General features: G+C 40.3%; 1 protein-coding gene across 3 annotated transcripts in view; it reads left to right on the top strand.

Annotated features, from left to right (window-relative positions):
* The first annotated feature begins 13,702 nt into the window (after window positions 1-13,702).
* Window positions 13,703-21,798, top strand: part of sstr3 (somatostatin receptor 3) — a 36,921-nt gene continuing 28,825 nt past the window's right edge. Inside the window, exons 1-2 of one of the 3 annotated variants that reach the window (XM_037544595.1) lie at window positions 13,703-14,006; window positions 14,092-14,140. The gene's annotated coding sequence lies outside the window, so the exon portion shown is untranslated. Of the gene's footprint in view, window positions 14,141-21,798 lie in introns of all 3 variants that reach the window. The other 2 variants (XM_037544596.1, XM_017713269.2) reach the window with 2 other exon arrangements.

The raw sequence follows: 21,798 nt of genomic DNA, 5'->3' as shown, positions 1-21,798 counted from the left end.
TCTAAAACATTGCATGCCTGCATTGTAAGCAATCTCAAATAGACTTTTATATACAGGCCTCGCACTTAACTCTTGTGTTATTCTGTTATCTTTAAAAATGGACAAAATCCAACATCAAGGTGGCTACTATTGTTGTTTTTAGCTAGCTGTATGTCAGTGTCACAACAGTTCTCTATGGCTCTGAGAGGCAAGTGGATGGAACCACAACCTCTCAATCTCAGTCCTGCTTTTTCAGTCTTGTTTGTGTAACTACAGGGCAAGATGAAAGTGCTATCAGCTATTCTGATAAAGTCTGCTTCCTTGGAAGAAAGCGCGATAGAGGAGAATGAAATTAAAGCTCCTTGAAGTCTTGCTCTTTTGTTCCACTCTCCTTTTTTTTTAGCTCTGGCTTTTATGAGAACTGCACGGTAAAAAAAGCAGCAGCACCCATCTAAAACTTTCTCACAGATAAATGTCTATTGCGTGTGAGTGTTGGGAGGGGTGGTGTATGAGAGTGGGGGTAGTTGGGTGGGTGTTTTAGTAATTGTAATCCACATGGATCCATCTCCAGACTGTGTATTAGCTTAGCATTGCTGCTATTCTCCAGGGAACCCAATTGGCTCTCCATCGCCGGGGGCACATACAGAGCTCTTTCAGTCTCCAGCCTTATTTTCTTCTGTGTAGCAGCTCAAGTAGAAAGGAGAGGAGGGTGAGGAGGATTTCTGTGTGAAAAAGGCATTTAGTCTTTGGGTTTTTCAAACAGAATTTCAAAGGCCTTTTAGTGAGTTTTACCTGGGGGTTGTTCTGTAGTGTTTCACAATTTTATTAAAGTGATTCACAATTTGAATCCAGTATGAATCTACAGCATGTGCGGATTTTACAGTCTGATAGTAATAATTGTGTAATGATTTTAATCCAGTATGAATCTGCTGTTGTAACGTGGAGCAAGGAGGCGGACGTATACGCTGAGATAAGCGACTTATATTTTTATTATGGGCAAATCCAGGGTTCAATGGTTCAGGGTCAAACAGCCGATATGGAGAGCAGGAGGGACAGACATGACAAAATAAACACAGAACCTCAAACAAGAACCAAACACCACGAGAATACAATACTCAATACAGCCAGCACATCAAACAAAGACCAACAGACACAAGGGGCAAACCAGAACTACGAGGGACAGGTGGGAAACAGGTGGAAACAATCAGGGGTGGAGCCATGAAACAAGAGGGCAGGACTGAAAACCAAAACAGAAGCACATGGACAGGACTGGGAAGTAAATAACACAAGCACATGGACAGGACTGGGAGGGGCACATCGTGACAGCTGTAGTTTTTACAACCTGACAAAAGTAATTGTGTAGTGAATGGTAATTGGAACTGGCTATACTCAGAACTCCTGACCTGTTCCAATCTACCTCACACTAAAGTAACTATAAGTGGATAATTCTGGTCCTAAAACTGGATTGACTGAGCCCATTTCTAAGCCATTGCAAAATACTCGATGCACAACTGAACAACTAAACTCTGTATTACTGGACCACACCACAAAAATTCCTTGTGCTGTTAATGGGATCATTTTTGACTCTAATGCTGCTCGCACTGACCACTGAGTGTACTGATGGAGTAAGAACCCACTTCTGTTTAAACTGAGGTGCCCACAACTTATTTTGAAGTCCCTGTAGTTTATTAGTCTTAGTATGTAATGAGCCTGGGATTTTAAAGGGTTACACTTGTTAAACTTGTTAACAGACGCTGCCATGTTGTTATTGTCATTGAATGTGTCTTGTGGTGTAACACTGCTACAAATCTGTGCTTATTTGAAGAAATTACACAGGTACTTTATACCAAACTAACTGATCATACAATTTTAGCACACCCTCCTCTGGAAAATACCAATCGAAAATGGCAGCAGACATTCAAAACTAGATCATAGCTTATGCAGACCATCAGAAAAGTAGAAGATAGAAAAGAAAAGAGGTATGTATACTGAAAAAGGTGATGTAATTTTTTCATAAATATATTACATCAACACTTGTGTTAATTTAATGCAATATGATTTATTCATGTGGAAAGTCTGTCATTTATTTTACTCCAATAAATCCAATGCATTTTTCAGTGCTGTTGGCAAGAGAGTCCCGACAAGCCATTCTCAGTACTGTTCATCTAGAATCACTACAGGTCACATAATAACCTACAGGCAGGTGGTCAGTTTAGATATTATGATGATGGATAGCATCACCCTGTCCTGTCAATGCCAGCAAGCCCAACTGCATACAGAACATCTCCAGCTCCCTTGAGACTGTCATTCAGCCTCACTGCCTACAGTATAGAACCAGACAGTGCAAAAGGCCAATTTACCATCCATGGGGTGGTGTAAAAAAAGACATTAAGCGTGCTATGCCTATAACCACACATGGCGAAGCTTGGAATACAAGTGTTGACAATACAAATGAGGGTGCTTGAATGTGAAGGTCAAGAAGGCCTGACATTTACAGGTCTTCCATTTAACCTTCCTTTGCTGTTAAATAGGGGTTTTACTTTGCATTACTGGCCAGCACATAAGCAGCTCTAGCAAAGTTTTTTTTCCTAATCTTTGAGTACCTTTATTCCATAGATCTCTTTGACTTCTTACATGGCCAGGGCTCTTCCGCAGGCCTAAAGTTCAATTACACACTTCTATAAGTCTCTGTAGCTCATCAATAATAAGGCTTAGTATATAATAAGCCTGAGACTTTAACCGTGTAACAAACCATTGGCCCTACACGTGTCTATAACGTAAGAATAGCTCCATTAGTTTGCATTGAAATCAGTGTAGTTACTGAATAATAAGCCTTTGTTTGAAATAAACCTAGATTGTTAAGGGTTTAAGGGGTTAAAGCAGTAGTCCAGTGTCCATCACTAAGGGACAGGGGCACTGACAATACAAATGAGGGCGTTTGGGGGTGGAGGTGAAAGCACGAGATGTTCTTTCCTTCTGACATTTAGAAGCCTCTGGTTTAATGGTGTGGGGAGTGGAATTGGCCTGGACCGCTCGCCGGCAACCTTTACTGATCTGTAGGAGTGGGGGCTACAGAGAAGAAGATGGCCTGCAAGGCAAAAGCAACATAACCCCAGACGCTGTTAGTTTGTTCTAAAATAGGGAGTCTGTACCGGATGTCACAGCTAAATTGGACCTGTAGTGGGACTACACAATATATCAATCCCTCAGCCTTAGACAGCACAGTTATTGCTGGTGATAACAAAAACATGCTGTCATTTAATATGAATTAATTTCTTATTTGTAGCACATTCTGTAGATGTTGTGTAGAAAATGCAGATTCTATAAGTTTCAATAACATGCATTTATACGTAGAAGAGGAGATATTTGATTATGATTTGAATTTGATGTAAGGTCATTTTCAGGTGTATAGCCTTGTTTTGTCTGAAGGAAAAACATCCTGTACATCCTTGTTTATTTATTTTGAGACATAGCATTGTAGACCAGAGGGGGACTTCAGAGAAGGCCTAAGGATTTCTGGGACCTTAAAAAAGCATGTCTGCAGTGTTTCTTCAATAAAATCATGCTTGTATTCAAACACTGCAAGCATTATAGTTTAACCTTTGTTCAATTGTAAAGTTTTGGATGAAAACAAAAGGGTTCAATTCTTTAATTAGATAATTATCCAATCAGGAATTGTTTTTCTCTGTGGTATCAAGGTAGATATAGCTAAGTGAGCTCTTCTACTGGGTAGGACTTCAGGAGCTGACAAGAAGTCCTAATAGATTAGACAAACCACTAGCATGAAGTAACCAAATATGCTTTTGGAAAGAATTTATGAAGAAAAACGTCACACTAGGTCTTGTCAAAGTTCTAGATACATCACTGATGATGAATATGACTGGGAGCCTAATCAGTGGGTTGTTAGAAATCTAAAACAGCAGTGGAGGCTCTATACCATCATCTACATTGAAACAGTTACAGTTAAACTACTACATGGTAAAATGAATTTTTAAAATTAATATTTAAAAAATATACATATTCAAATAAAATATTTTCTCCATAACTCTATGTCACGATTAGCTTTTTGTTTACTTTTTCATCCACATGCTTCTTTGTTTTGGTTCTTACTCCAGCCCCTTGTTTCATGACTCCGCCCTGATTGTTGCCACCTGTTTTCTACCTGTCCCTCGTGATCCCTGTGTTTTATAAGCCCCGTGTTTGCCCTGGTCTGTGTTGGTGTTTGTTTGTCTTGCTAGTCTTTGTTTGCTTTGTATGCTTGTTTGATTTGTTTGGTGTGTTTCTCCATCATGTCCAACCCCAATCTTTCCGTGTTGGCTTTTTTAACCTGGACTGTCATGACCACGACCCTGGATTTGCCCTCAATAAAAGTCGCTTATCTCAGCATATGCATCCGCCTCCTCGCTCCCCGGCATTACACTCTGTTATCAGATGAGCTAGGACTCGTTGTCTCCCTGTGTGTGAAATGTAGAGATGCTGTGTTGAGCTGCTAGCGAGCAACGAGGGTGAAAGGGGAGGGGAGAGCACCTGCTGCTGTGAAGACAATCCAGACCTGTGCTGAAATTAAACTGACAGTTTTCTTGAAAGTAAACAATGCTGTATGGCTGACCCAATAAAACGTAGCATTTAAACACAATAAAAACACATTTATAAATATTTTCTTGCTTGCTTATCTATGGTATCTTGGTAAATCATACACATTTCCATTTAAATATATTCCATTCATTTTACTGAAGGGAAACAACGCATAGATCCTCCAAAAGTAGTAATTACACTGCATGAAAAATAATAAAAGTTTCACAAGCAAACCCACAATGAGGACATATTGCTTTTTTCTTGACCTCAAAATCGAAACGTGTGCTCATAAGCACATATTAGCCCGGTGCTAACACTGTAGATTTTGTTTAGCACTTTATTTTAGAATATTGTACTTTTATTACCTTGAGTTCTCTAATAAACTAAAAATGAAAACGACACATTTTCAGTCACTCTTTATTTTTGCTGTATCACATAGTGAATCAAATTAGCACTTCACCGTATGGTATCAAACTGAATTATGAACTTTGTGAATCGTTACATCCCTAGCCCCTTATTCTCCAGGGCATATTTTGGTTCTTCCATCTGAATTTACGAGACTAAATCATGAGGCTAATTATTTAGTAACACAACGACATGAATGTAATATTTTTTTCTTTTTGTAAAAGTTCCCTTCAAATTAACATGCTTACAATTTACTGCTGAAAGCCAAAAATCTCCGACGCTCTTTGTATTATTGTATAAAAGTGATGTTTCCAGAGCAGATCACTGAAGATACACCGTCTGTTTATAGTTTAGAGCCCAGATTTGGGGAAAAACGGCTCGACTTTCAGTAGAAAAACAAAGTTCAGCTTCTTTTATTATAAGGGTTTAAAATGACATCACCATCTATTAGACTGGAGAGAAGAGCTGCAGCCTCACACGACGCCCAGCTTCTGAATGGAGCTTATGGAATATGAACGTTATGAAGAACATGACCAAGTGCGTTTTGGAACCACCGGTGGTCTCAAGGAGTTTAAGAGGCTAGGCTCATGTGTAAGTCCATGCCTCCTTTTTGGGTTTGTAATTTTGACACCCAAACCTAAAATATCGCAGTGAGCTTTTCAGCTCTAATGTTCATGGCGGCTTTAGGCCTGGTGGATTCTCAGTAAAGCAGTTCAGGGAATTGGTTTTATAGTGAAATCTTGGACAGCTCCGAGACGCCGTAGAGGCCGCAAACAAACAAGCCTGCAATCTCCGAGTCAAGTGCAAGTAATGAGCTATTGATTTTCTGCATCCTGCCATATGGCCTTTGCTGCAAAGACTCTGTTTGGCACTGGAGGGAGTGGGGTGGGGGTATGATCCCTGGTTGGGTGTCCATCTAGGCCATCTCATCGAAAACTAGTTAGCAAACACATCTTAATCTGAGATGCAGTAAATAGAGAACAAATAATCTAACATGATACGATAAGAACACAACTATTTTTAGAACACCAGACTTCTAAATTCAAGCCTACATACACTCAAGAGCTCAAGTCTCTCAGCAATGCAATGAAAAAGTCAACGGAGGACAAAAGTCCCTCAGTTATCTGCTGTGAAACACCCTGTAAATCCCCTAAAAATAGAGTCTCTTTGATGGTGTTATTCAGTAAAATTAAAAGAGACTCCGATATAGAGAAACTCTGTAAAGCCAGTTTGAGTTGCTGCATCTGTTGATGTGGTTGGAATTTAAATATTCTCTATTCATTGATCTCTTAATGCAGATGCATGAAACACATTTATTACTGAGCAAATGAAAATATGTTTGCTACTCTTGGGAGTACCCAGGCCTGAATTATCTAATGGGTTATATGGGTGCATGCACAGGGGCCCGAGCCAATAGGGGGCCGTGCAAGCAATTATAAGAAAATCTAAACAGCTGTTTTGACTCAAGGTGGGGGCTTTTTAGCAGCACAACTAACAAAATGAACTAGTATTAAGGCCGTCTTTTAGGAAAGACACTGTCCATGTCTTTCCTAAAAGTCTGTTTCATTTTCTCCTCCAATCACTGCTCAGCAACTGTTATACTACTGCCATTATCTCGTTCAAGCTTTCAGGTTTTTTAGCAGTAAGCTAATGTTCTTTTGAATGTGCTTTCAATTTGAAGTGCCAGATATTTCAAAGCTGTGCCTGGTGACACCGGATACTTCAACAGAATAGACGATTGGGGTCAGTCGTGGGCTGGAGGTTCATTGATTCGATCCCCTGAGCCGACAATATGTGACTGAGGTGCCCTTGAGCAAGACACCTAACCCCCAACTGCTCCCCAACTGGCACCATGGATAGGGCTGCTCACCACTCTGTGCTTACTGCCCCACAAGTGTGTACATTCACTATTGTGTATGTGGTGTTACACTGCACAGATGGGTTAAATGCAGAGGTGAAATTTCCCTGTTGACTAACTGGACTAACTTAAATGGGTCAATGATAAAAAACATCTCATTGATCTCAATAACGCTGATATTTGTTTCATGTTTATGTGTAATAATGAAGCTCAGCTTTAAACAGGATCAGCAGTTTTATCACCCAAAAAATGCCCTTTCAGAATAAAAGTTCTTTGCTGTTGCTGTGCCAGAAGACATTTGAGAGAATGGAACATTTGACGTTGTCATGTTATGAATTTATGGCTTTCAAACATGAAATCCTACCAAACTATTTTATTCTGAACTGTATGCAACTTTTTAATAGTTTACTCAGTGTGGATAGTGGAGCAGTTTGGAGATAAAGCCAGAGAGGCCAGGTTGAGATGGTTTGGACATGTGTTGAGGAGGAATAGTGGATATATTGGTCAAAGAATGTTGGAGATGGAGCTGCCGGGTAGAAGGAGAAGACGTAGACCTCAGAGAAGGTTTATGGATGTAGTGAAGGTGGACATGGAGATGGTTGGTGTGAAAGTAGAGGAGGCAGTGGATAGGGCAAGATGGAGGCAGATGATCCGCTGTGGCGACCCCTAAAGGGAGCAGCCGAAAGAAGAAGATGACTCAGTGTGGATATATAGATGGATGGTCACACCACCTGATATTTTCATATTTTGAGAGGCATACAAGTTTTTGCTGCACTGAAATTGTATTCATTTACATTTACGGCAGATGCTTTAATCCAGAGTAACTTACAATTTGATAATTTTACACAGGTAGGCAAAGGTAGTGTTAGGAGTCTTGCCCAAGGACTCTTATCAGAATAGTGTAGGGTGCTGACCCATGCAGGAATGGAACCCCACTCTATAGCATAGAAGGCAGTGGTGTTACCCACTACACTATTCCAACATGTACATGTATTCACATAGAAGAGGTAACACAGAATATATCATGTGTCTGTTACATTATTTTATAGGAAAATAATGGACACTGCGCACATCATGCCATTGACCCAAAAACATTGTAGCTACTAGTTAGCCAAGGGTATAAAACTTAATAAATAGTGATTTAAAGACATGAGACAGGCAATTACCGCACCTCCACTGCAGCTAAACAGACCACTGCATTCATTGATCAGCACATCAATAATCATTCAAAGTGTGTCATTATTATTATTAACATATTGACTAATTTAATAAGCTGTTCACCACCCAACAGGCCTCTGTAGTTCAAACTGAAAACCTCATATGCAGCAATGCCTGGCCCCGTTAACAAGATTCGTCCAGAAACTAATTTTAACATTTTGCCACAAAGCATCTAGAACACACTGCAATCTAAATGTCTCTCACTCTTTTTCCTCTCTCTCTCTCTTGTCTTCAGCATAATACAATCACAATATGGAGTGTACAGGGAAATACCTTCAAATAGGCTCCTCTGGGAACACATACAGTGACAAGTCAGCATACACTCTACGCAGAATCACAAGCGCAAGCAAAATGATAATCACAAAGGCAAAACAGCCTTGAACGCCTAAAAGCCCCAGCTTTTCATGTGTATGAATTATTTTTATGAAGTAATAGTGGAGACAAATTAAAATATATTAAAAACAGTGGCAGGGGTGTGCTCTTTGTTTTATAAAAACACTCTAAAGTGAGAGGTGGACGTTCTTTTACTTAGGTAGGCCAGGGTATTTAAAGCTGTGCCACAGGAAGGAGAACTGAAGAGAGAGTTTAAATACATTTGATATATGGAGTATCCTTTTAAATATAAACTATATCATAAATTCATAATTGCAGTGGACTACTGAACTGCAGTGAGGAGCAGTTAACAGGTCCAACTTACATAATGACAAGGCCACTGCACAGCATTGCATAATATCATGCAGATATGGACCAGCAGCTTATGGTGATGTTCACATCATCCATGATTTTGACTACAACCATGATTTTGACTGTTGGTGCCAGACTGGCTGTTTTGAGTATTTCTACAACTGCTGATCTCCTGGGATTTTCATGCACAGCAGTCTCTAGAGTTTACTCAGAATGGTGCAATAAATGTAGACTGGAAAAATGTTGCCTGGTCTGAAGAACTGTGTGCCAAGGCACACAGATGGTAAGGTCAGAATGTGGTACCAACCCTATGAATCCATGCACCCAACCTGCCTTACATCAATAGGCCAGGCTGGTGGAGGTGGTGTAATGGTGTGGGGAATGTTTTCTTGACACACTTTGGGCTCTTTAATAGTAATCGGTCATCACTTGAACGGCACAACATATGTGAGTGTCGCTGCTGACCATATGCATCCCTTCATGGCCACAATTTGCCAACTTCTAACAGCTACTTCCTGCATGGTAATGTATTGGTCACAAAGCAAAAGTTCTCTCAAACTGGTTTCATGAACATGACAATTGAAAGTGTTGTTCAGTGGCCTTCCCAGTCACCAAATCTGGATCCAATAGAACACCTTTGGGATGTGGTAGAACCACATGGACCAGGATCTCAAAGCAATGTTTCCAACATCCTATGGAATCCATGCCATGAAGAACTGAAGCTGTTTTGAGAGTAAAGGGAGGCCATACCCAGTATTGATGTAGTGTTCCTTATAAAGTACATATGCATGAAAATATGACAGAAGCAACATAGGAACATGAAATTATTTCCCATGACATTTGAGTTACTTAGAAGATCCCAGCAATATAAGGGTGTTTCCAAAATTACAAAGAGGGAACACAGGGCCTTGGGGACATAGGATTGATTTCTTATAATTTCAGTGAGAAAACCAAGAACTCGGGAAATATAGGACACTTGGGAACATAGGGTTGACCCCATCACAACATTCCACATTCCAGTATTCTGCCATTACTATTTTAAATTAAAACCATATTGAGACCACAGAAAGCCACAATACATAACATGTGGTTAGAAATCTGCACTGAGAAAGACACTCAGTCTTTTAGATAAACAGAAAAAATAGAAATGTAAATGTAGGACAATGAAAACAGAGAGGCTAGAAAATGACTTTACAAATAAGAAACAAATTGTGTTCTGAGAGGAGTGAACACTTTCAGAATAACAATATCAGCATGTAACTTAACTGTGTAGGTTTCCCAGCAAAGTAGCCTGAAGCATGCACAGCTGGTTCAAGTTTAGATCTGTTTAGATCTCAAGTTTAGATCTGGATCAAGTTTTAGATCATCAGACCTGAGAACACTGGTTTAGTGGCAGCAGGCTCAGCCAATCAGCTAAACAGTCAGAATGTGTTTGAAATCTCCACAACTTGGCCAAGTGCCACATAGAATCAATCCGAGGGCTAATGCTGACACGAGTCCAAGAATTTGACTGGGCGAGCTACGATGAAGAACAAGGAATGTTTAGCATTGTGCACCTCAGTGTGACTGAGAAGTAAGTAGCTCAGCTCCACTACTGAAAATTTACCAAATGTTTCAGTAGTGACCGTTTTGGTGGTGACAGATTTAGCTCATTTTGAGCAGAACACAGCTTTGAACAGTTGTACACACAAAGTCATAATGGTTTTCATTGAAACACAAAAAAGTTTATTTAACTGCAGAAAATTTGTGCTTCAGTATCATCTTAACTGCCAACAATCATAACTGCCAACAAAAGCCATTCACTTCCGGAGGGTTCGTTTTCATCTTTGCTAGCATCATGGGAGCCATCATGAAGCTTCATTGACTGACCACTGGGCTCATCACCCAGAATGTGTTTGAGTTCACCGTAAAAAAGGCCACGGTCACTTTGTTTGTTCGTGTCCTCAGATCTTTTAAACTTTGGTTTCAGACTTTTAGCTGTTCTTTGACGCTGCAGCCTTGCTCTCCTACGGCAGTGGGGTTACGTCATTTCGTTCGAAATCATTTCGAACATGGATTACTTACGATAAGTGCCTCCTAATTTTTCAATACTGAAACATCGGCCTAAATGTTTCTGAGCCTCAGCAGCACAAAATTATGATGGGTGCCAAGTTGGATTGACATAAAAGTCGCAGGAATTCCGATCTGGCTGTTCAGCCTGAGTTGCGTTGCCGCAGATCAGATACGCATTGGATTCCAGTAGCACATAAGAAAGCATCTCAAATGTCAGATTCAGTGTGTTTTTTACTGTTTACACTGACACACAGACACACATCTGTGCCAGATATGAAGAAAAAGATCCGATTTGGGCCACTTTCACCTGGCTTATAGCAAGTTAGCACTCCAGCTGGTCACTTAGCCCTAGTGGATCTACCTCATAAAATTGTGTGAGCTTGTGAGCAAGTGAAAGAGGACAGAGTAAGAAAGAATCTACCTCTAAAGGATGAATATGAAGCAGTCAGTCTGCTGATGGCGTCTTAGCATCACTGTGTGGGTTCCGAAGCCAATAAAACCACAGTTACGTATCTGATTTGACTTGGTGGGTTATGAGTCTGGAGGTGCTGCAGTTCCATCTGACCATGAACAATATGCCTCACTCATCTATGGAGCGATACCAAGCGAGCATTACCGTCAATACAGATGGGCACAAATAGAAATGGAGCCGCAACATCTGTGCAATGATGTAACACCTGAATCATCCCCTCAGAAACTGCTTTTCTCATGAGGTACTAGAGCGCATTCGCATGAGCAAGTGAGTGAACAAGTCCCAATTAGCTGAAGTCTGGTTTTGTGGACCAAGGACAAAGTGAAAGAAAGTCACCTCTGCGTCAAAGCACTTAGAAAATATCAAGTCTGACGTCACGTCTTAGCACAGTTACTTAAAAGGGAAATACTGATTGGGCCTATCTGAGTCGATAACACTGCCCTGTATTCGCATGTTCTTGAGCTAGGAATAGGCTACGCAGGAAGGCTGTCCATCAAGACTCACTATATTTTTTTCTGTGATATGACTTTGTGCAAACATGTTATCATTTTTCTAGCTAAACAGCCTGTTGTTCTGACCTTTATTGTCATATTTTAACATACACATAATTATTTTGTGTGGTTGGTTAGTGTAGTGGGTAACACCTCTGCCTTCTACACTGTAGACTGGGGTTCAATCCCCCACCTAGGCAAGCACCCTACACTATACCAATAAGGGTCCTTGGGCAAGACTCTTAACACCACCTTAGCCTACCTGTGTATAATGATCAAATTGTAAGTCGCTCTGGATAAGAGCGTCAGCCAAATGCCATAAATGTAAATGTATTTTAGAACAAAACTTCATTTCTGAAGCGATAATGATAAAAGCATTTGATCATTAATGTAACAAAGTCATTTTGGGCCATTTTGAGTGAATCTCTACCTTAGTTACGTTTATTTTATTCAAATGAATGACTGAACATCCCGTTTTGTCACTACCAAAACAATCATCATACTTCCAGAGCTTTACCAAACGTTTCGTAGAGATTGTTTTGGTCGTGACAATTTTAGCTCATTTTGATAAAACAATTTCTAACCAGTACATGACTAGCAAACACAGCTCTGAACAGCTGTACACCCAAAAAAAAAAAATCACATTTATCATTAAAAACCACAAAAAAGTACCTAACTGCAGAAAATCTGTGTTTCGGTAGTGACGATTTTTTATCGTCTACAGTGATTTTCAGACTTCGGGACACATTGATTTCAGGGGGATCTAACTGCTTACCATGTGGCCATGAGGGACAGGGATGCAGTCTCACCTCCTGCTCTAAACTCTAAATCTCTAATCTCTGTTTTGGTAGTGACATGAAAATGTGGGACAGCATTTTTTTGAATACAGTTTTTTATCATTTAAAAATTGAACTTTAAAAATCAAAATTCTTTATTCTTTTAAAAGAAATGAAAAAGCTCATTAATAAAAAAAAAACATTTTATCTATAATCTGATCATAAACGGATTTCTGCAGTTATCTAATCATTCAAGTGGTCATGTAAACAGCACACTCTGATTTCTTAGATCAGAGTAAGGTCCAGAAATTGGATTATGGAATCGGATTAAGAAAGGCTGGATTTTAGCTCAGTAGTCAGATTTCTCTGAATGTCTGAAAATGTCATATCTATCATGAATAAACGTGTTTGGCACTATGTCGTCTCCGGTTGGCGATGTTTGACAGTCACTTCAGCCTGCACCGGCGGTGTGGCGCGTGGTGTGGTGGTGTTTGTTTTAGAATTGTTCACAGCGGTGGTGATAGGAACCAGACATCTGAGGAGTTTAACGCCTCTAAAACTCCCACACAGAAGAAAAGGTCATTACATTCAGCCCTTATGAATCCACTGCCTGGTGTCTGAGGCATTGTTTTACAGTCGTTTTGGTCTAAAACGTGTTTGAATCAATTCATTTCGTAGTGGATGGATACATAAGAGGTGTTCTAAGGCTAGAAAACTAGTCCCCAAAGAAAACTTTTTTTTTTTCAGAAAACTTTTTTTTACAAAAAACCTTAAAGAAAAAAAAAAACACAGACGGAGGTTTACTGGTGGTTTTCAACAGTAAATAAAACGCCTATCTTTGCTCTTTGTGGACATCAGGACGCCTGGTTCCTATCACCACCACTGTAAAGAAATCTGAGTTGGTAAGTTTCAGAGCGCTCTGAATGACTTTATTTATATATCATCTGAAATATCCAGAAATGTTTGAAAAATGGGTGGAATTCCCCTTTATATCAATAAAAAAGGGAGAAGTGTTTTCAGTGATATGCGCCCTTTAATCCAAGGAACATTTTGGGGTCCCCTGAAGGGGTTAAATGCTCGCTCTGACACACACACACAAACACACACACACACACACACACACACACACACACACGCACAAACACATAGGCCTATATATAATTCATATGCCCCGTGCACGAGCGCACACGCGCGCGCTGATTTGTATCAACACCTCCCCCTTTCCGTCCCTGAGGTGAGTCCTCGCGGAAGAGCCGTTACCTGGTTACAGGCGGGCGATGGAGCTCGGAGTTATAACGAGCTGACGAGCGTCCAGAACCGCAGAGCCGGTGCCCGAGGAGGACCCCACGCCTCGCGCTGTCTACCGGAGAGGACACGAGACAGGACAGGAGACTTTTTTTTCCCGCGTCGCGCTTTTCCCGCCTTTCAAGCTGCCCGGAGTCGCGCGCCGAGCCGTTGGAACGCAGCCGCGCTGTAGAGGAGCGACGCCAACGCAGGTAAAGCTAAAACGCTGACCAGAAAAACCAAAATTCTGACAGAAAACAGCGCAGAAAAGACACTTTCCCGCCTCTTCCCTGTCAGGATGAGTCCCAGGAATCACAGTGCGCCGCTTTCTCCCGGTTTAGTCCAGGTAAGTTTGGATTTTTTCCTCGCTGTGTCCATCCCTTAAAAAAGACGCAGAAACCGTTAGGTTAGCCGCATGCTAAGTTACTTGTTAAGTTACTTGCTGATGGTTTTGGCTTTTTTTATGGGTTAATGCTTTAACAGGTGACCAAACGCTGGTTCTGTGCACTTGTTGGTTCCCTGATGGAATCTAAAGGTAATCAAAAAGGAAACTACTGGTCTCCATTGGAAACTTTCAAGCCAAGTCAAATTAGAAAGCCAAACCATGAGGTTTTAAGGCTAATGGCTGCTAGTGGTCCTTCTTCAGCAGGGTTGTGCTTAGCAACGCCAGCCGTCACTCGTTCGAAGGATTTCCCACTTTAAATCTCTGCAGTGTGAAAAACCTGAGGACCGAGGCAGGTCAGGGAAAAGAGGCTGCCTCAAACTCGGCTCAACTGTAATAGTGTGGGGTAATAACACCATTAAATAAGAGCGCCGTGGTGCTGCAGGTGGTGTTAGGCTCTAATTGCTTTGGGGGGAATTAAGTTGGCCAAGTGCAGTGAGCCGTGTTTTAATCTGTGATACACAACAGCAGCTCCATTTTATCTGCTCCATCGACCGAACGGGAGCTCTTTGTAGTTCTACAGTTTCAGACTGTAGTCCATCTGCTTCTCTGATACTCTGTTACCCTGTTCTTCAGTGGGCAGGACCCCCATGGACCCTCACAGAGCAGGTACTATTTGGGTGGTGGGTCATGCTCAGCACTGCAGTAACACTGACGTGGTGGCGGTGTGTTAGTGTGTGTTGCCCTGGTCTGAGTGGATCAGACGCAGCAGTGCTGCTGGAGTTTTTAAACACCTCAGTGTTGCTGCTGGACTGAGAACAGTCCACCAACCAAACACATCCAGCCAACAGCGTCCTGTGGGCAGCGTCCTGTGACCACTAATGAAGGACTAGAGGATGACCAACACAAACTGCGCAGCAGCAGATGAGCTGTCGTCTCTGACTTTACATCCACAAGGTGGACCGACAAGGTGGAGTAGAGTGGACAGTGAGTGGACACTTATACCAGCACAACACACACTAACACGCCACCAGTTGGGGGTCCAGTGAGGGTCCTGACCACTTGAGAACAGGGTAACAAGAAACAGATGGACTACAGTCTGTAACTGTAGAACTACAACATGCTTCTAAATGGTCAGCAGAGCTGATAATATGGACATTTCATCCGACATGCACGATGGTATCAGTATTGACAAGCAATTGCTGGAAAAAAGCCCAGCACATGTAAATATATAGATCACTAGGAATGCACAATATGAGTATTTGGCACATCATCGCTTAAAAAAGTATCAGCTCTTGCCAATGTTTAGATTTGACCGATATTTCAAACGGATATTTGATACTGGTCTGCATAAAGAGCCGAATGTGAAGTCGACGCTTGGCTTTCTGCATTTTTTTTCACTTTACTGCGTTTGTTACTCTACAGAAATGCGCTTATATTTCTCTGTAATGCACCGTCATTTATATATTTCATATATGTTTTGGCATCAAGGGCGTTTACATGCACTTCACAGTCTGATAACTGCAGAAAATGAGATTTTGTCAGTAATTTGGTCAATGCACTTGGGTAATCACTTAATGGGAACACGACTGGTCTGCAGGAGTCAGACAGTAATCGGATTTCTGCTCTGCAATCAGCCAGTAAACCCACAGAAGATGTGACGCTAACGTAACATAAAACGCAAACATCAGGCTTTTTTTTTAAACACTGAGTCACTTTTCCAGAAAATATGAATATACACACTGCCAAAACCGGTATCTTGTCAAGTTAAATGTTCTATGTATCTAATATTTCCCAATATTGAGATGGTTGTGCACTTATTATAAGATTTTCTTATAATTTCTAGACATTATTTACTTGTTTTAGGTCATTTTACTAAGTAAAACTATCTCACTATGCTGGCAGATCATTTTGCTGGTTTCCGCCACATTTCTTACAACAAGCACAATTATATGTCAATGTAGTATTACATAGTATTGTTACAAAATTACTTAAAACAAGTAAGAAATGTCTAGAAATAAAGTAGTAAGTAATCTTAAATTAAGCGTATATCGATCTCAACATGAGATTTTTAGTTTTATTGACTATTTTTAAGAGAATTTTCCTCGACATGATACTATTTTTTGCAGTGAAGAAGAACCATTTTCAGCTGATGCTTCTTTAACCTCTTAAATGGCCAGGACGTCCATTCCTCACTCCTACAGCTGAAGCATACCATGTTTTGCAGTGCGTAATCTGGAGGATTTTGTCAAGCATATAGTTGGTGTCAGTGTTGCTCCAAAAGTGTTTTGATGGCATTATGCAGGTGCTGGGACAGGCTATGAAAAAGGAAAGAAATCAGATTAAGAGTATAGATGCACTGAAAAAGCTGATTACAGCTCTTTTATTGGATTTCTGAAAATCTGACAGCCTTAATCTGATCAAAGATATCAGAGTATGCAGTTTACCAATCAGATAACTGCCAAAATGTGATAACAATTTTATTGTTGGCATGCATGTAAATGCACTTATTGGCAAATATGTGTTTAAAAATAATAGATATTGGCTCCCAATTCCCATGATTATTTAACTGTTGTTACATGCAATGTAATATATTGTCACTGACAAAACAAAACCTCATATGTTCAAAACAGTAAATCTAAAGAGGAAAACATTAAGTTGCCGTGCAACCAGATTTTTTTTTCATTTTGGACAACTTCTATTGCTCAGTTCATTATGACTTTTTAACACGGTGTAAAACGATTTTAAAATTTGTTTACGTAAGTATAGTAGATGCGGGTGATATGGCAAATGAACACAATATTGCAATATTTTAAGAATTTGAATGATACTGTAACGAGGAGCGATGATGTGGACGCGTGTGCTGAGTAAAGCGAAATTTATTTTGGGCAAATCCAGGGTCGTAGTCGGAACAGTCCAGGTTCATACAGCCAACACGGAGAGATCGCAGAGCAGACATGACAAACAGAACTCAGGCTAAACACAGAGAACAAATAGCTAACGTACAACTCAAACATCAAACAGCACGTCAAAACAAATCAAACAACTCCAACATACATCAAACAAAGACCAACAAAACCAAGGAGCAAACACTGGGCTTAAATACAGAAGGGATAACAGGACACAGGTGGGAACACAGGTGGGAACAATCAGGGGCGGAGTTACAAAACAAGGGGCCTGACTGGGGATCAAAACAAAGAAAAAACACGAACACATGGACAGGACTGGGAGGGGCCAATCGTGACAGATACACAGTCTGTCATGGTATTTATTTATTATATTTTTCAGAAATCTGATCAGTTGGATCAGAGAAAAAAGAACTAGCAGTGCTGCATTTTAAAATATACTGTCAAAAACTGTGAATATAATGACGTTTCAATATTTTGCATTCTATGTTGCACTAAATTCGGGACTAATTTTGCTCTCTGTATAATGAAACATGCAGTTTTCCAGTTCTACAGGCACTAACGATATCCACAATACACTCAGAAAAGTGTATTGTATTGTGACATAAATGAACACGATAACTGTAAATATACTGTCACATTGCCCAGCCCTGTATACAAGGTTTAAGCTCAGCAGTGCTGACTGGTAAGGCATACGTGTTATTTCAGTAATGACGTATGAGTAGCCTTCACTAATTTATCTGTACTTAAAAAATGTATTTTTATTTGTGTGCAAAATTATGTAAAAGTAGATCACGACAACAATAATAACATAGTTTAGGCTACAGCGTTATTAAAAGAGGTTCTTCGAGGGTTCTTAGGTAGACAGTTACATGTAGAACTATGTCACTTTACCATACCGTGGTTGCTTCAGTGGTTCTTGTCATGCTTAAAATGATCTCAGATTGATTTAGTTTTTTCCTTTATTGATCCCAGAGGGAAATTGCAGTTGTTACAGTTGCAACCATTTATTTAAAAGAATAAACACTTTAATAATTTAAGACAAAAAGAGAAATTTGCAATATGTACAAGTTTAAATTCTTATGAATACAGTAAAGTGGCTGTGATAAATATGAAACATACTGTATAAAACAGTTCAAATTACTGCACCTCTGAGTTGTTGTACATTGAGGGAGGAGTTTAATGGCCACAGGTGAGAATGACGTCCTGTGGTGCTCTGTGGTCATTTCAGTAGAATGAGTCTTGAACTGAATGAGCTCCTGTGTCTCATCACTGTGTCGTAGAGTGGGTGGGAGCCACTGTCCATAATGGCCTGCAGCTTAAACAGCGTCCTCCTCTCCGACACGGCCGTCAGCGAGTCCAGCAGTTTGTTGAGTCTGTTGGCGTCTGCCACCCTCAGCCTGCTTCCCCAGTATGCAACAACATAGAGGATAACACTCGCCACCACAGACTCACAGAAGATCCTGAGCATAGTACGGCAGATGTTGAAGGACCTTAGGCGTGTCAGAAAATAGAGACGAGTTGACTTTGGCCTTTTCTGTAGAGGGCATCAGTGTTCTTAGCCCAGTCCAGTTTATTGTCAGTATACACTCCCATTCTCCTCTGTGGTGGAGGTCGTGTTGTAAATGGTTCTTTAAAGGTTTTCAGTCCCATTCCATGTATTCCTCCAGCACACCTGATCCAGCTCATGAAGAGTTTGATAATTACCTAATGAGCCTGATGAGACAGAGAATACCTAAAACTGTGCAGAGCCTTGGGCCCCAGGACTGAGATTGAAAACTACTGCTTTAAAGGGCCTTTTAAAATGGTTCTATATAGCACCAAGAAAGATTCTGCTATTTTTACACATCGTAGAATTTTATTTGGTGATGTATAGAACCCTCTTTGTGAAAAATGTGCAACAAAAGAACATTACGACTGTGAAGAAATCATAATTTGTGTTATATATTGGATGTGTAAAGCATAGCCAAGCAGTACCGAGCTATAATAAAAAAAAGTTTTTGTCACACTGCTGCAAAAATAATCAAAATACACCAGCCGCTCTCCTCTCACCACGAGTTCTAGACAGGGATCTGACGTCTTTGAAGGCAGATACTCTTTGGTAGGGGCATGCTTAGGGGTGTGCTTTGGTATACTTTTCTTCACTCACATGTCATAGCCTGCATGTGGGTTGGCGCTGCCTCCACGTGATTTTGATGAAACTGGAATTCTCTCCTGTCAAGTGGGCTGACTGATGGCTTAACATTTCTGTGGAGAGTTATAGCTACAGAGCTTTGCACGACTCCGTTTTCGAGTACGTCCATTAGACTTCGCTTTTCATCCTCACGGCATGATGTGTAGGCACAGGTCAGTCGGCTTTGCCTTATAGGACTTTACCAAGTATCCACCTCAGACTAAGTGCAGTCTATCACATCTAAGGCATGTTTAGTGCTTGAAGTTTACTTGTTTGGTTATTAAGTTTCTGAGAAGTTGTTATTTATAAAAACTGACAAGCCCCAAGACAGCTGTACATATGTTTTTACTGATAACAGTATGCCTCACAGTGCCAGGAAACACATATGTGACAATGCTTAAATGGGAATTCCACACAAGGTTTTAAAATTGCTCCATCATTTGATCATTGAAATATAGAGTTCTTAGGAATGGTTTGATGTAAAATGGCTTGTTTTAGAGAAACAGTGGTGATAGGAACCAGTGGTTATGAAATCTACAACACAAATATAGCCATTTTATTTACTATCCAAAACCGCCAGTGAACCTACACATGTCCTATGAGTTTTATAGGCAGTGCTAATGATGATAAAATAGTTGTAAGTCTGAAAAATGCAGTTTTCTTTGGGGACTGTTTTGCCTTAAAGTGTCACACGTGTACCTCTCTACCATTCATATGCTTTAAAAATAAGGGTAAACATTTTATCTCAAAACTGTCACAAAATAATTCACTTTTTGTGAGGGGCCTTTCACAGAAACTCTTCAGATGTCTGGTTCCTATCACCACCACTGTGAACAAATGTGACTCGGTACTCACAGCCCATGTTCAAGTTCATGATTCAGCCTGTGTTGTTAAATAGGTGATGATAGTTATTGGGCTCTCAGATATATTAAAATTTTCACCAAATAATTATTTTAACTCAGAGTAGATTCCCACTGTATATTCAACAGGCACTGAACACTAAAGCTAGTCTCCCTCAGCCTGGCCATATCTAATAGTGTGTAAAGTTGAAATAAAAAAAGCATGGAAGAAGTTGAAGTCCAGCCAGCTGTTGACCTTTTGATAGAGTTCACTATCACCTCGCAGACAGAGTCCTAATACAGTTTGCCACTAATACTGTTAGCTTCTGATATAGTTAGCCCCTAATGCGGTTAGTGACTGAGGACAGAGGCCAGTTTCCTGCCTGGAAGGTGTCTTTCGCTACTCACCATAGTGTGGAAGAGTCAATTTCACTTACACTACTGTGCCAGCATGAGCAAAGAAGACCATAAAGCTATTTTTCTCCTCACATAACTCCTGTTTAGCTCCAATAGATTGTTGCCATTTGTCACAGGGGGAGGAATATTGTTTCAGAGCTTTGTTGCTGTTGTAAGAAAAGCTTGTATCTCCAATATGGCAGTTTTGTAGGAAAATCAGAAAAGTGTTCATGCGTTAATATAAAGAGATTTTATTCCATGTTTATACAGTGTAAAGGACAGTTATAATACACCGTAAAAAAAAGGATACAGCATTTTAACTTAACAAATGATTCTTTAAATTGAGATTAAATAGAATCCAAGTGCATCCAAGTTCATGCCTTTGTGAAAATGCCATTTTTTTTATAGTGTGTGAAAAGCCTCTGACAACTGACTAATGAGGAACTCCCCGACTCCATGTGAAAATCGTGCTTCACGAAGAATTATGACTTTGTAGGATATAGTGGAGCTTTAGTTTGAGGCAGTAAACCAAGTGAATTTTGCTTGTGAATGTCTTTGCTTGTGTGGTATAGTCGGCGCTTACATAACACTCCAAAAAAATGTCAGAATTCAATGGAATATTTTACATTCCAGTCAAATAATGCAGGCTCAGCATATAACACACCTCAACATAAAATTCAGTTGCAATTATTGTCGTCATGTCAGTTTGTAAGTCAGACAACTGCATCAAAGTTTGACCATTGTGTGCCCAGTTGGCTGTTTGAATGGAGTATTCATCTTTCAAACCCAGTGTTCTGCGTGGATGGGCGGTTGAATGCATCATGTCCAGTTTGCATATTCCATGTTTAAATGACCTACGGCTAACACTATCAATTTTAATAAAATCAAGTAATCTGTTGATTATTTTGAAGATTAATTGAGCAAGAGCTCAACACTGTAACTGAACTTAACTAAACATTCACCAACTCTGCAGAGCCTTTCAGTATTGCAGAATTTTATAATCCAGTAATTGAGTTTAAATAAGTAAATGGCCATTTTATAAGGCCAGATTTTGTGTTTTTGGACAGAGCTCAAGCGTCCAGTTTCCTATTCCAAGTTACAGGTAGTCTACTACTAGTCTGGTGACGTTTGAGGCATTTTGTTGTTTGTTGATTGTCCCAGTATAAGGGAACTTGTGTGGCTGCCAGCTGGTCTAAGCTTCTCTCTCGTCTCCTGAGTAAAGTGTGGAAGGAAGAATGCAACCAATGCAGTCCTTCATACTGATGGAGTATTTCACTAAATATCTGAAAGACTTGGTGTGTACTTTGT

The sequence above is a fragment of the Pygocentrus nattereri genome, chromosome 14 (assembly GCF_015220715.1).
Source record: "Pygocentrus nattereri isolate fPygNat1 chromosome 14, fPygNat1.pri, whole genome shotgun sequence".
Classification (NCBI taxonomy): Eukaryota; Metazoa; Chordata; class Actinopteri; order Characiformes; family Serrasalmidae; genus Pygocentrus; species Pygocentrus nattereri.
Note: the sequence above shows the minus strand (reverse complement) of the source record. Positions and strands in the feature narration are given on the sequence as shown.